General features: G+C 41.7%; 1 protein-coding gene and 1 long non-coding RNA gene across 16 annotated transcripts in view; both read left to right on the forward strand.

Moving 5' to 3' along the window:
• The window catches only part of RBMS3 (RNA binding motif single stranded interacting protein 3), a 1,621,798-nt gene that overhangs the window by 1,284,616 nt on the left and 321,141 nt on the right, over positions 1-16,041 (forward strand). The gene's annotated exons all lie outside the window — the stretch shown is intronic.
• Positions 3,501-7,567, forward strand: LOC145520523 (uncharacterized). Its single transcript, XR_014064542.1, has 2 exons — positions 3,501-4,041; positions 5,892-7,567. It is a non-coding gene; the product is annotated as an uncharacterized LOC145520523 (long non-coding RNA).

Genomic DNA, 16,041 nt, shown 5'->3' on the forward strand with positions numbered 1-16,041 from the left:
CATCGAGTATAATCTCTGAACATATTGAAGCATCTTTAACTGCAGCTTCCTGTTCTTGCTCTGCGGTGATATTTGCAGGCCATCTATCAAGAGTGACACGTGATGCAGACGTCCAGGTCTGAGTAGCTCCATTGTCTGCTGTCTTGTTTACGGCCCAGGCAGCCCTGGGGTAGGGGTAAAAGGGGAGCTGTCTACAGAAGTATCTCTAAGGATGTGTTTGAGTGAGATGGGGACTCAGGATTTGGCAGAACTCACCCAGTGTGAAGACACGTGCCCTCTCCACCACTCTCACACAAGGAACTCTTCAGGCAGAACCACCAGTGATGGATCTTCAGGGATGGAGCTGAGAACAGAAAGGAGGAGTGCACATTCACTCACCATCATCCAGATGCTCTGTACCTGGCAGAGGGGTGTCTTAGAAAGACTGCATTGGCTCATGCGTTGTTCCCAGAAACTTCTGTGTCCAGGACACTTGTACAGCTGCCTTTCCAAATTACCCTCAGAACAGACGATGGCATTAGGAGAGCTGAAGTCCCCAGAATTGTCTTATAGTCAGTTTCTTGGACTGGAAGGGAAGAAAATTCAGTTCAGGGATGGTTTGCTGTTTCCCTGTTCTTGACATAATCCTGAGGCCTCAGAGAGTTCACTGCCTCATCCCTTCACCGTGGAAATGAATGGTGAAGGGTCCTCTGTGTACTTGTAAAATTCAAGGCGGGGATGTTACATGAGCTGTCTCTGCCTTGAAATTAATATCTTTCATGAAAGGTAGTGTTTTTCACATCTGGAAAATGTTTATATTAGTGTTTCTGTCCCCAAATCACCATAAAGTTTTATCTTGCCTATTTAAAGGAAATTATGCAAAGGCATATTTAAATTCTCTTTTGCAGTTTATTATTGTGAGAAATGAAGTAAGGTGTATGAAATAAATGTCTTCTTTTGTCCTGGGGTAGACTGTGCCAATTGGGTTAAGAAACACCTTCATCCTTATAGCTAGAATATTTAGATGGAATGCCAGAGATGAGTGACCTTTCTATAAGTTTATAATCCAAGAGCCATCGTTTCTGGACCTTCCTTATTTCAGAGGACAGTGTTAATTTTTTTTTTTTTTCAGTTCAGTGTGAAAGTGCTTTCTCATAAGTATAGCAATGAGTTATTAATCACCATCTTCACTATAAAAGTAAACATCCAACAAGAAAAACAGCTAAATCAGTCTTTCACAAACCCCAACCTCTACTCACCCCCCAAAAATGTTGACTATTTTTTTTCTATTTTCCCATACAAAAAAGCTACTCCTTGGTTCTTTTATCGTCTGTTCCTTCAAACTCACATAAGGAGAAACTAGACACAATTCATGTTTACGGAAATCAGACACTTTTATTTTGGGTCCTCTGCCATTCATTTCTCTCCTCCGTGGGACAGTTTCTTACCGGATTTCTTGCCAAATGAGAGTAGGAATGGAAAGGCTGTCAAGAGCCAGGAAGCCCATTTGAGAAAAGACAGGTCAAGGTTTTTCATTTTAGAAAGCCTGCAAAATACAGAACAGCTTACAGTTATGTGCTGGGATGCTTCCAGCCAACACTTTTATTGTGGTTTGTTTTATTAAGTTCCATTGATGGGCCCAACCTGTGGGATGGCCCTCAAGTGTGACAGTGTCAAACGCTCCTGGTGGCAGGCTCCTTCCATTGAGAGAGTATCTTGTCTTTTGCAATGAAGAGCAAAGCCCCTGCTGAGTGACAGCCCTGTGAGCTGCTTTTGTTTTGAATTCTTAACACTGGGTAAGCTTAGAGGGTAGTTCATACAAGAATTCCTTTAGAATTCAAAAGGCAAGAGGACAGATTGAAGATGAATTTACTGGTCATCAGTCTGTGTATCTGTGTGTGAGTCATGTCCAACTCTTTGTGACCCCGTGGACTGTAGCCCACCAGGCTCCTCTGTCCACAGAATTCCCCAGGCAAGAATACTGGAGTGGGTTGCTATTTCTTTCTACAGGGGATCTTCCTGACCCAGGAATTGAACTCTCACCTCTGGAGTCTCCTGCATTGACAAGTGGGTTCTTTACCTCTAGTGCCACCTGGATCATCACTACTCTCCATTTAAATGACAGGTGGAAAGGTTATTTTTTTTGTTATTTGGTTTTAATTTTATTGAAATATAGTTGATTAACAATGTTAATTTCTGCTGTACAGCAAAGTGACTCAATTATACACATGCATACATTCTCATTTGAAAAGACCCTAATGCTGGGAAAGATTGAAGGCAGGAGGAGAAGGGGACGACAGAGGATGAGATGGTTGGATGGCATCACCGACTCAATGGGCATGAGTTTGGGTGGATTCCGGGAGTTGGTGATGGACAAGGAGGCCTGGCGTGGTGCATCTCATGCATCACAAAGAGTCAGACATGACTGAGCAACTGAATAGAACTGAACATTTTTTTTTATATTCTTTTATATTTTTTTGCATTATAGTTTATCACAGGATATTGAATATAGTTCCCTGTGCCACACAGTAGGATCTTGCTGTTTATTCATCCTGTATATACTAGTTTGCATCTGTTAATCCCAAACTCCCAAGCCTTCCCTCTTCTGCCTCTCCTCTACCTTGGCAACCACAAGTCTCTTCTTTTTTCTGAAAGTCTGATTCTGTACCATGTGCTGTGCTAAGTCGCTTCCAGTTGTGTCTGACTCTTTGCGACCCCATGGACTGCAGCCCGCCAGGCTCCTCTGTCCATGGGATTTTCCAGGCTAGAATACTGGAGCGTGTTGCCATTTCCTTCTCCGGGGGATCTTGCTGACCCAGGAACTGAACTCGAGTCCCCTGCACTGACAGGCAGATTCTTTAACACTGAGCCACCAGGGAAGCCTTCTGTTCGCTATGCATGTTTATCTGTGCCATTTTAGATTCCACATATGAGTGATATGTGATATTTGTCTTTGTCTGACTTACTTTGCTTAATGTGATAATCTCTAGGTCCATCCATGTTTCTGCAAATGGCATTATTTCATTGCAGCTGGAAAGTTTTGAAGCCTGCTGATTACATTATTAAATAGTCATTGACCTAAGTCTTGAGAGAGAAAGTAGCCACTACTTTAGGGTATGGCTATTTCTGGCTCTAAGTGGATACAAGAATATTAAGAATTTCCTTAAATTTTTATCCATAGTGGATGTTCTATTGGAGAAAAATGGAATAATAATCAGTGTAATCCCTATAGAGTTGAAATTAGATCTCGTGGGAAAGGAAAACTTCTCCATGTTAACAGATTAAAATCTGTGCAGATTTGCTCTCTTCATGGTCATTATCTGGGTCTGACACTCTCACTGGAATGTCAAGAGGAGTGTCGGGGGATAGAGATGATTCTATCAGCGGCTGCTGTTCTGTCGGTGGTGGGATGGATGAAGCCAAGCCAGTCATCTCAGATAGGAAGCAGAGACTTCTGTGGCATCCCTATCCCATTTTTTCTAGATCTATCAGAAATCATAACTAGGGAACCAACTAACCTTGGAAGTGCTGAAGGGTGTGGTGACATTGTGACGTGCCACCTGAATACCCCAGAGTGAAGAACCTGTCACCTCAACTGCTGCAAAGGCTGTGAACTGACAACAGAATTAACAGTGATGCTCAGAGCCACAGAGGACACTGGGGCCAAGGTGGTGCCTTTCTTGGGTGGGCACATCCAAGGACTGATCTGTGTGCTGGTTTGAGCACCTGGCTGTCTAGGCCCAAGTCAGAATGACTAAGGGCCATTCTAGCTCTGGAAGCAGCCAAGGTCAAGTCTGCATCATTACTCAACCTCCCCCTCCGCCCACTCCTTTTCAGAGGCGACCATCCCAAAGTCCATCCTTAATACACATGATGCTCTAAAATTCCATCTCTACCACAGACAAATCTCCTAGATGGATGAGGAAAAAAACAAACTAATGACGGATATCATATTGGCTCATTGGGAAAAGAATCTGTCTGAAATTCAGGAGACAGAGGAGATGCAGGTTTGATTCCTGGGTCAGGAAGTTCCCCTGGAGGAAGAAATGGCAACCCACTCCAGTATTCTTACCTGGATAATGCTATGGACAGCAGAGCCTGGTGGGCTACAGTCCATAGAGTCACAAAGAATTGGACATGACTGAGCAACTAACAGTTTCACTTTTCATTGTGAAGGTTAAGTTTATAATTTAATGTCACATCTTTCTTAGTCAATAAATATTAATGCATTCAAAGAAAGAATAGATATGTGCATATGTATAGCTGAATTACTTGCTGTACACCTGAAACTAATACAATATTGTAAATCAATTATACTCCAATAGATAAAAATTTTTAAAAATTGTACAGCTATACTTCAATTAAAATAAATACTTTTTTTTTTTTAATTTACTAGACCATGGTTTTAAATGATGTGCTTAGAAAATAAATAAAGCTCCATGGTCATCTTCCCAGGGAGCCCAAGCTGCAGCCAACAGGCAGCCAGGCACACTGAGGATTCTTTTAACTGGATGATTTGCAGTTTCAGTTATAATTGATTTTGTAGGACTGTAATTAAAAAGCAGAGACATTTGCCAATAAAAATACGTCTAGTCAAAGCTATGGTTTTTCCAGTAGTCATGTATGGATGTGAGAGTTGGACTGTTAAGAAAGCTGAGCACCGAAGAATTGATGCTTTTGAACTGTGGTGTTGGAGAAGACTCTTGAGAGTCCCTTGGAATGCAAGGAGATCCAACCAGTGCATCCTAAAGGAGATCAGTCCTGAGTGTTCATTGGAAGGACTGATGCTGAAGCTGAAAGTCCAATAATTTGGCCACCTGATGCAAAGAGCTGACTCATTTGAAAAGACCCTGATGCTGGTAAAGATTGAAGGCGGGAGGAGAAGGGGACAGAGGTTGGATGGTATCACGGACTCAATGGACATGAGTTTGAGTAAACTCCAGGAGTTGGTGATGGACAGGGAGTCCTGGTGTGTTGCGATCCATGGGGTTTCAAAGAGTCAGACACAACTGAGTGACTTAACTGAACTGAATCCTGTTTCACCTGTAATGGGACCTGTTAACAATACAAGCAACATCACAGCTAATATTAAAAGGAGAGTCTTGTGATAGAAAGAAGGCCTCAAAGCTTTATCTTTACATCTAGAATCAAGCATCAGCACCTGATTGCATTGGACAAATCAAAAGCCTCTCTTCTGTTCCGTGAGAAGTATATTGGTTTTAATCCATGGAAGTTTTTACAGTTTTTGAGTTATGTGTGTGACTCTATAAATTTTTGCCTTTTAAAAAACTCAGATCCTTTGATATAAGGTTTTGAAGAATTACTGCCTTCTTTATTAGGACTCAGTGATGCTGCCAATTCAGATATCTGCAGTGGAGGGCAGTGGTGGCCAAGATAAATGAAAACTATGAATTATCCAGAATCTTTTTTTCCCCTAAGTACTTTTTCTTACATTGGAATATAAATGCCTTATGGAATGCACCTTTAAAAATATAATTTTCAGATAACCTGCCTGTGGACTATTGAAAACACTACATTTACATTTGTCTCTTTCACTAAGAAAGTTATAATCAAATATAGTAATAGGGATGAAGCACAACCTTGCATAAAAGTGAGTTTGGGTGTTTTATCAGTCACAAAGGATACTAATAGGCAACAGAGGGGCCATGGGGTTGAGTTAGTGAATGGATAGTGGAAAGACACTTGCAGGGAAAGCAGGTTGCATTTTTCAGATTGCATTCAGAATATCCTTAGTGACTACAAACAGAACGGAAGGAGATGGCTTCTCAGGTGGTGCTAGTGGTGAAGAACCCACCTGCCAATACAAGAGATGTAAGAGACAAAGATCCACAGATTCGATCCTTGGTTTGGGAAGCCCCCCCCCCGGAGGAGGGCATGGCAATCCACTCCAGTATTCTTGCCTGGAGAATACCGTGGACAGAGGAGCCTTGTGGGCTACAGTCTCTGGGGTCGCAAAGAGCCAGACATGATTGAAGTGACTTAGCATACACTCATGGTTATTGCATTATGAAAAATCTTTACAGAACAATCCTTTAAGCCATGTTGATTTTAAATATTCACCTATCTTCTATTGGAATTTTTATTTATTTGCCTTTTCAGACTTGTGAAAAATAAGGACTCTGGCCAAATAAATTTATATGGACTTTTTTTTTATTGAGGGAGAGTTAAATTTAAATATTCTCTTTCTTCCCTATGTCAGCAGTAAATACTGATATCTCAGTGGTAATAAGAGCTACATTTCATGGCATATGTTGCCTGTGCAGGCACGGCGCTTGTGTATCTACATATATGTTCTCTTGGATTCTCCAGAAATCTTGGGACGGGCACATTAACCCCTTGAGATGCTAAGGTTCAGAAAGTTTGAATAAGTCACTGAAGGTCACAGAGCTAGAAAGGAGCAGACCTGGTATGCAAGATCAGTCTGACTCTGCCATCCATACTTTTCCCAAAATCCTGAATAGTAGTGGATGACAGCTCTGTGTCCTCTGAAAGAATAGAACCCACTTCAAGTAAAATCACAGTCTGTTAGTTCAGAGATGGGAAACTACCGTCTGTCTTATTTCAGTGAATTCTCTTCATCCAGTTTAACTGTCAGACCAGGCATGTCACTGCTTTTCTTTCTAGAACCTCTGAGTCTGTGTTTAAGGAACTACTTATTCTCTTTGGAGGCCTCTATGAAGTATCAGCCTACCCCTTGCATGGCTTCATTGCTTGACATGAGTTAATGCTATGCTTTATGGGAATGCCTTAATTTCTCTGTTTTGGTATAAAGAATTGTGTAATCATTCTAATGCATGCCAAGGAACACGAGTTTATTCATCCAAAAATATTGGATCACTTTGCCAGGCACTGAATATAGAACAGTAAAGAAAATAGATATTGTGCCCACTTTCCTGATGTTACTTCTTTATATGAAAAGAGGTAAGCAACATGATTTCCAGAAGCCAATTGATTATAATTTGCTCTAGTGAATTCATCCATGAGCTGTTAGCATTCTTAACCTGAGCACATTTTGTAAAAAGAGGAATTTACTTCTAAGGAAAATAGTTTTCTCATCTCTGCCTTGAAAACAATGAAACATATAATTTTTTTTATATAATGGAATATTTCTCAGCCATAAAAAGAAATGAAACTGGGTCATTTTTAGAAATGTGGGTGGACCTAGAGACTGTCATATAGAGTGAAATAAGTCAGAAAGAGAAAAACAAAATCATATATTAATGCATATATATGGAATCTAGAAAAATGGTATAGATGATCTTATTTGCAAAGCAAAAATAGAGACACAAACATAGGGAACAAATATATGGATACCAAGCGGGGAGAGGGGGATGGAAGGAATTAAGAGATTGGGATAGATGCATATACACTAGTGATACTATGTATAAAATAGAGAACTAATCAGAACCGACTGTGTATCACAAGGAACTCTACTCAGGGCTGTGGGGACCTGAATGGGAAGGAAATCCAAAAGGGAAGGGATATATGTATCTGTGTATACATACATACATATATGTGGCTGATTCACTTTGTTGTACAGCAGAAACAAACACAAAATTAATAAAAATTAAATTAAATTAAAATTAATTTAAAATAAAAATTATAAAAATTAATTTTAAAAATACAGGAGTAAGTATAAAGTACTATGCAAATAGTAGGATTTGAGGCATATATTTGCCTGTTGACATGACTTAAAACTATTAATTGTTGTAAATATCAGTTGTTATTGCATATACTTTATATAAACTACTAAGATACACAAATGATTGTGTAAGATACACAAATTATTATATTTCCCTTTATATTCAGTCCTCCCCCCCCCAAATGTTGTACCTCTGTGTTTAACCCGATCGATATAACTAAGATTCACAAAGACCTAGACAGCTTAAGCCCTAAGCTTTTGCAGAAGTGTTTCCAAATATTGGGTCATCCTCCCCACCATATTAGCTCGGATTCCTGCCACATCTGCAAAGAACAGATTCTCGTTATAATCTCATCCAAATGTCAGTGTCGTCCTTCCTCTTTATTGGAGTTGGATTGAGTCCATGACCAGCACCCCCACCATCTTGACGTGTAATTGTGGGCCCTTGTTGAGTGCACCCCTGAGACTGTTCCTGAAAATGATTTTCCTCCACATGTGCTGGCTCTCTGAGCTGTTCTGAACATGTTTGGGAAGAGAGTTTCGATGCTTTGGGTCTGTGGATTTGGCCACAGTGTGAATAGCTGGGTCGTGTTCCTGGCCTCGGAGGAACTTGGAGTCTGGCCTATGAGGTTGCTTGATGAATACAGTCATGGAATTTGGAGCTGAACGAGGCCTTAGAGACAACCTTGTTCAACCATTTCAAACAGATGCAGACACCCCAGAGCCAAGAGAGGTCAGATGATTAACCCAGGGTCTCAGAATGAACTTGTAGCAAAAGCCAGACCAGAATTCAACTCTCTCCTCCAAAGACCACCCCCTTCCCATGACTACGTGTGTGTGCTCAGTCGTGTCTGATGCTTTGTGACCCCATGGATGTAGCCCGCCAGGCTCCTCCGTCCACAGGATTTTCCAGGAAGAATCCTGGAGCGGGTGGCTATTTCCATGGCTGCATGCACAGGCTGTAATTGTTGGCTTGCCTTGGTCTTAATCTAATAAATAGGATGGAACATTGTAAAGTTTGGATGGCTTTATAATAAGGATTAGCTTGTTGTCTTTTGTAATTGAGCAAATATCTGGCTCGATATCTGACTGAAGAAAAGGAAAATAATACAACACAGCAAATACATTATTGACCAGTAGCATAATTATTAAAGCAGTTAAAAATGTATATATCTTTGAGTGGCTTGTAAATAACAGAATCACTGTGTTCTTTTTTTTTTTTTTTTTTTTACTGGTGAAATATAGTTGATCTACATACAGTGTTGTGTTAGTTCCTGGTGTACAGTTAAGTTATTCAGTCATACATATATACTGTTTTCATATTCTTTTCCATTATGGATTATCACAGTATATTGAATATAGTTCCCTGTGCTATACAGTAGGACCTTGTTTATCCATTTATCTGTCTTGTATGTAACAGTTTGAATTGACTAACTCCAAACTTCCATTTCATACCCCAAACCCGCCTTCACCTTGGCAACCACAGCCTGTTCTGTGAATCAGTTTCCTAGACAAGTCCATGTGTGTCATATTTGAGGTCACATGTAAGTGACATCGTATGATATCTGTCTTTGTCTGACTTGCTGGGTAGGATCATCTCTAGGTCCGCGTGCCTACCACGGGCGCGCTTTACCTCTCTGTGGCTGAGTAGTACCCCACTGTATACACGCACCGCATCTTCTTGACCCCTTCTTTTGTCGATGGGCATTACGTTGCTTCCCTGTCTTGGCTACTGTGCCTTGCATTCTCTTTCCCTCTGCTAGCCACGTCGCAAGTAAGGAGATGCTCCCAGGTTAGTGCTTGCCCCTATACAGGATCCTTGCTTCCCCCAAGTATGTATGCTATCTTGAGAGCAGTGCAACCAGTCGGTGCTCCAAAACTTTGCTTCAAACCTACTCTTTCTTTCAACAAATATTTATTGAGCACCTATCATGTGCAAAGATACCTTCTAAGAGCTGGAGTCACATAAATGAACAAGGTCAACAAATGCCTTGCTCTGTGAACCTTGGTTTTATGGGGGAGAGAGGACCGCGTTATTCTGGAGAAAGACAAGGCATGGAAAGGAAGGGAGAAGAAAAGGTGCACGTGTGCGATTCCAAACAGTGTTGTAAGGGGCAGCCCCTGCCGGAAGGTGAGACTGGACAGAGGCGTGAAGGAGTAGAGGAAGAAAGCTGTGTCATTTTCTGGGAAAAGGTGATTCTAAGCAGCAGGAACAGCAAGCACAGAAGCCCTGCGCCAAAATCAGGCCTGCGGTGGTTGAGGATCAGTGAGGAAGCGAAAGAAGCAGGGTAGGGGGACTTGCAGGTCATTCTATGGGCATGTGCTTTTATTCTGGGTAAGATAGGAAGCCGGGTTGATCTTGAGCAGGCTCATGATCTGACCATGTTTACAGCTTTGCAAGGATGACTCAGTCTGCTGATAGGCTGAATTGAGAAGCAGGAGTGAAAGTAGGGAGATCAGTGAGGACCTGTTTATATATAAGAACCTAGGAGAGAGAGGTCCATGGGCTGGACCATGGGCATCACACAGAGAGGTGAGAAGTCTGTGAATTCTGAATGATTTTGAAAGCAAGATTTATAGGATTTAATGACTGAATGCAGACAGAAAAAGGAAGAGGGGTGACATAGAGTTTTATGACCCGAGCCACAGAAGAGTTACCATTTACCAGATGGAGAGGGCTGGAAAGGAGTGAGTTAGGGTGGAGGGCAGTGTCTGTGGGACCTGCAGGTGGAAATGTTGAGGGGGCAGCTGGGCATGTGCATCTGGAGATGAAAGGGCAGGACGGGAGAGATGGCTTGGAGATGGAATTTAAACTCCTGAGACTTGATAAGATCGCCCTGTGGGGACTGTATGTAGGGGCGGGAAGACAAGATCTAGATGCAAGTGAATAATCACTTCTCTTCTCCGTAGAAACATGAAGATCAGGTTTATATTGCAAGTTAATTATTTTGCTTTCATTTAACATGGAAGGTAGAATTATTTTTTTTAACATAGAATGTAGAATTAGGTTATTGAAAGTTAGGGTTAGTAAGTAAGTTTAGATACTTGAGCATGCACGCTTCCAGATGGCTTAGAAGAAGGGGGGCAGAATTGAGTGGGATCTTCTTGAAACTCAGCCCATGATGAAGGTAACAGCAGTTAGAGGCCTTGAGGCAAGTCTTTCTTCCTGGGCCTGCGTCTGATTATCTGGTGAGTGTGCTGTTTCCATGTTACAAAGCACAAGAGGAACTCGTGTCATTTCATCAGATACATAATGCAGAATTGTTTCAATTTGGGGGGAAAGAAAGAGTAGCATCTCTTGAAGATCACTTCCTTCTTCTGTACTGTTCCCCCCCTTCTGCCTAATTAGTGGTTGTTTTTTTTTGTTTTGGTTTAAGAATATTTCCTGGAGAGTGATTCCACAGCCTTCTGTGAATTGTAAAATGACATCCTGCAGTCAAGTGAAATTTCCCTTTAATGAACCTGTGTGAAATCCAGGGGCTGCTTGGGGGTGCCTGTCAGCGTCGGACACTGTGCTGGGTGTTCCACAAACAACCTCAACTCATGCGCCTCACAGCCCCGCGGTACGGTACGGCGAGCTTCATCTGTGGCCAGGAAAAGCGCGAGTTCGAGAAGCCGGGCGACTGGTCAAGGAGTGAACTGAGTGTTTGCACCTCCAGTGCTGTGCTCTTCCCTCTGTAGGTCACACCACGTCTTTTTACAGCTCGGCCAAGACTTCCACCTGAGGCTGGCCCAAGCAGATCTCCCTAAGGTTGACCGTGGACCTGCCGTACTTCCCTAGAATCAGTGCCTCGTCTCTGTCGATCGTGTGACTAAGCATGATCACAGCTGTGTTCCCAGCATCTTCTCTTGGAGAATTCCCGGCCTCTTCATGTACAACTACCCTAATCCTCACTGCCCATCAAATGGCTGTTGCCATCGTTAGCTCTTTTTCATAGTGTGTTTTGGTAACTGAGAGATGAAGAACCAGCCTTAAGGTCAGAGGTGAAGCCACGGGTCCAGTTTTCTAGTAATAAGTCATTTCTTTTGGGGACAGACTGCCTGCTGGGATGTTGTGCGTGTTCCATGAAGGGGATGTTCGCGTTGGTGCGTCAGGTGCTGTATCACATTCGTGCACGTTGCTTGCATGCATGCTCATTTGTCCTCACAGATCCCAAACCACTCTGCTACCCTTTGATGCTTTTTCATCCTTTGCTCTGCCTTATTATCCCTAGGAAGTGAAAAAAAAGAGATCCCAAAGTATAAACTTTCAGTGACTCTAAGGACGGAAGGCATAAATGGTCCTTAAATTTAGCAAATAAGTGGGCAAAAATTAAAAAGATGGGTCACACTACTATTGATGATGTGTAAGGAGAATGGATCTATTATGTACTCTTGGCAAATGTAAAAATTAGTACAAATATTATGGAGTACCTGAAACATACTAAATTAGTCTTTCTGTTGATGTAGAAATTCTACTTCTGGAAATATATCCCTTAGATATACTCATGCAGGCACTGGAATTCTGCAGTACCCTTGAAAAGCAAAGACTTGTTGATGACTCCAGAAAAAAAAAAAAAATTTTCTCTGAATTTATATTAAGTTTATTATTTTTGATATGTAATCAATACATATCCTTTCTGTATTAAAAAAGCTGAAATCATGGATAAATAAGAAATAAGGAGAAGGAAAGTATATTCTGGATGCCACTTGGTAAGCAACATTTAAAAGTAATGTATTTCCTTCTGGTTCTTTTCTATGCAAATGCATAATGTGCCAACATGCTTTTTTCCCCTCCTTTCTCCATATAATTATATAATACTGATACTTTCTTTTATCCATACTTTCTACAAGAATCCAGTTTAATAACTACAAGATTCGCCATTTTATGGAAACATAGTTCACTAAACTATCCCATCATGTAGGAAATTTAGTTGTTTCCAGTTTTGCCTGAAGTACTCTGATGATAGCAGGTCAAAATTTACCTAAACATTCCTTTCTTATTAATTTATTTGTGCTATGTATTCTATTAGATTCTGAATTTGCTGAAGCTTTTTTGGCAGTCCGAGTCAGTATGTATATTCCAATTTGTTTCTCTCTTAGTAACTCGCTTTTATGGCTGGTGTAATAAGTCAAGAAGTTACTATACATTATATTGTTCAGTCACTAACTTGTGTCTGATTCTTGTGACACTGTGGACTGCTGCACGCTAGGCTCTCCTGTCCACCATCTCTGAGAGCTAGGTTAAACTCATGTCCATTAAATCAGCGAGGCCATCCAACCATCTTATCCTTTATCATCCCCTTCTCCTCCTGCCTTCAGTCTTTCCCAGCATCAGGGTCTTTTCCCGTGAGTTATCTCTTTGCATCAGGTGGCCAAAGTATTGGAACTTCAGCTTCAGCATCAGTCTTTCCAGTGAATATTCAGGGTTGATTTCCTTTAGGATTGACATAATGTGTGTGTGTGTGTGTGTATGGGCTTCCCTCATAGCTCGGTCAGTAAAGAATCTGCCTGCAATGCAGGAGACCCGGGTTCGATCTATGAGTCAGGAAGATCCCTGGAGGAGGGCATGGCAACCCACTCCAGTATTCTTGCCTGGAGAATCCCATGGACAGAGGGGCCTGGCGGGCTACAGTCCGTGGGGTCACAAATAGACACAACGGAGTGACTAAGCACAGCACATAACATACATGTATATATGCTTTAGTTGTTAAGTTGTGTCCAACTCTTGCAACCCGATGGACAGTTCCCTGGGCTACCAGGGAAGTCCGTATATATCATGTGTGTGTGTGTGTACATATATATGTATGTATACACCTATAACACATTATTCTTTTTATTACAGCTAGTGCATTTGATTTTAATGTACACGTACATTAGAATTTGGGTTGGAATAGTTGTGTCGTTGGTGGTTGTCTCGTATCTTTGAAGAGCTGGGGCTCTGGAGTCACCGGCTTGGATTTGAACCTTGACTGTGGTGCTGTATGCCTTTAGATCAGTCCTCTATCCACTATTTACTCATCTGCAAAATAGTGGTGACAGTAACATCCAGCTTGAAGGACGGACGTGTTAGAGACAATGCAGGGCAGGGCTTACCACACTGCAGGTGCCTCCTGGGAGGTGCTGTCATCACACCTGTTACCTGCTGCTCATCCTTGCCTCTGGGCTTTTGATGTTATTGGGGTTTTGTTTAGCTTTTGCCCCATTCTTTCTCTTCACTTCCAGTCGAGGATCTTTTCCTCAGCTCTACATTGTATTAGGTGTTCCTTTCTATAATAATCACATTTCCCCTTTTCCTTTCTCTTCATACCAAGTATTGTTAAAATATAAATTGTCAATTACCATCATGAAAATGAAATGATGACAAAATCAAGAGCTCCAGTTTTGGGAGTCTCTTCATGGATTGGTAGCTTTTGAATCAGAACTACTAAATTGCTGATATTTAAAAATCCCTGGGCCTCCTGTACCATGAACACTATTTGTCAGTGTGTACAGGACTGGGTCTGTTGACCTACTAGGACTGCAGAGGAACATGGGGCTTGAACTCTGAGAGTCCTCTCACCTCATGGACATGAAGCATGAGATTCAGTGACTTCAGTGCAGGCTTCAGGATGGAGGAGACACAGAGACACAATGTCGTGGCAGGGCCGGTTGATGGTAACCTGTCTAGATCTCTTCATTATCAGTTCAGTTCAGTCACTCAGTAGTGTCCAACTCTTTGCAACCCTATGGACTGCAGCACACCAGGCTTCCCTGTCCATCACCAACTCCCGAAGCTTGCTCAAACTCATGTCCATTGAGTTGATGATGCCATCCAACCATCTCATCCTCTGCCGCCCCCTTCTCTTCCTGCCTTCAATCTTTCCCAGAATCAGAATCTTTTCCAGTGAGTCAGTTCTTCACATCAGGTGGCCAGAGTATTGGAGCTCCAGCTTCAGCATCAGTCCTTCCAATGAGTATTCAGAGATGATGAGAACCTACTGCATAGCGCAGGGAACTCTCCTCAGCGCTTCTGGTGACCTAAATGGGAAGGAAATCCAAAAGAGTGGATATGTTTATGTATAGCTGATTCATTGCTGTACAGCAGAAACTTAACAAAAGATTGTAAATCAACTGTACTCCAATATAAACTAATTTTTTAAAAAAGAAGAAAGTCGTCGGTCCTATTGTGTACCCTCAGCATGCTCTCCGTGCCCTGCCTGCTCTGGGCCCTGCCCACCTTTCCAGGGTGGTTTCTGCCCCTCCCTCAGCTCACTGTCTCCCAGCCACACTGGCCCCCTCCTTGGGCACAGGAAGCGCTTTCCTGCTGAGGAGCTTGGCCTTTCTGCTTGCCTGGAAAATGTTTTGAATTCTATGAATTTTGTAATTTTTTCAGCTAATCTGATATGCACCAATCCTTTCTTTATGTAAATCTTATCCTATTTTGTTTTAAGTTCTCATCTGCCATTGTGTTAAAGATTCATAAGGAAACAGGGTGGAAAGGAAAAAGAAAAGTCAGAGGAAGCCATGATTCCTGTCCTTGCTGCCGTTTCTGTCTTCTTTGATTTCTGAGTTCCTCTCTGCTAAAGCAGGCAGTTTTCACAGAAGAGCTATTAATAATCAGTGACATGCCATTACCTATAAATAGATACATTTTGATTCACTGTGCTCCTTAATGTAAGTTTCTGAAATTGATCCAGTTACCTGTTCCCTCAAGTTAACCTGAATTTTAGTTTGTTTAAGCCTGTAACAATTTTGTTTCTCATTTACTTAAGAAAATAGAGGCTGGCGCCCAGTGAATGTGTGTAGCAGCTTAGATGAGGGAAAGATACAGACGTTAACCTCTGTGAAGTCTCATTTAATCCTCGTAATAAACCTATGACAGAAGTATCCTTCTTTTAAATGGTAAGGAGACATTCAAGCAAGTGAACCCACTAGTCCATAATTATAGTGTGTGTGTGTGTTTGTAATATAATGCGTACCTGTTTATACATTTGAAACCAAATCAGCCTTGGACATCCCTGCTGACGTTTCATCATACGGCGTCTTTCTCACTGGAGTTTGTGGAAATATTTTAAGTCCTCATGAATCTCCTATGAGAATTTATAAATCTGGGATTTTCCTTTCTATAACAACCTTTGAAATGATTATGAAAGCATATTTGTGGTCATCTGGTTGACCAGCTGATCCCACTGCCTGTGTGTGTGTCTATAATTGCACGGTGCCAAGGAGACCTACTGTCACTGTCTGGGGCTAATGAGAAAACGAGGCAGACGTAACAAGTAAATGATGCTTTTAGGCCAAATGACAACTGTTAGCCTGGCAAACCATGCTCAGATGAAGGTTTCATAGCAATTTAAGTAGAGAAAAGTGATGGGAAAGCATGCTGTCACATGGCAAAAATAACATAGCCCATGAACTTCAAAATACCTGCTGCAAGC

Source organism: Giraffa tippelskirchi, chromosome 9, assembly GCF_054371585.1.
Source record: "Giraffa tippelskirchi isolate mGirTip1 chromosome 9, T2T-mGirTip1v1.2.pri, whole genome shotgun sequence".
Taxonomy (NCBI): domain Eukaryota; kingdom Metazoa; phylum Chordata; class Mammalia; order Artiodactyla; family Giraffidae; genus Giraffa; species Giraffa tippelskirchi.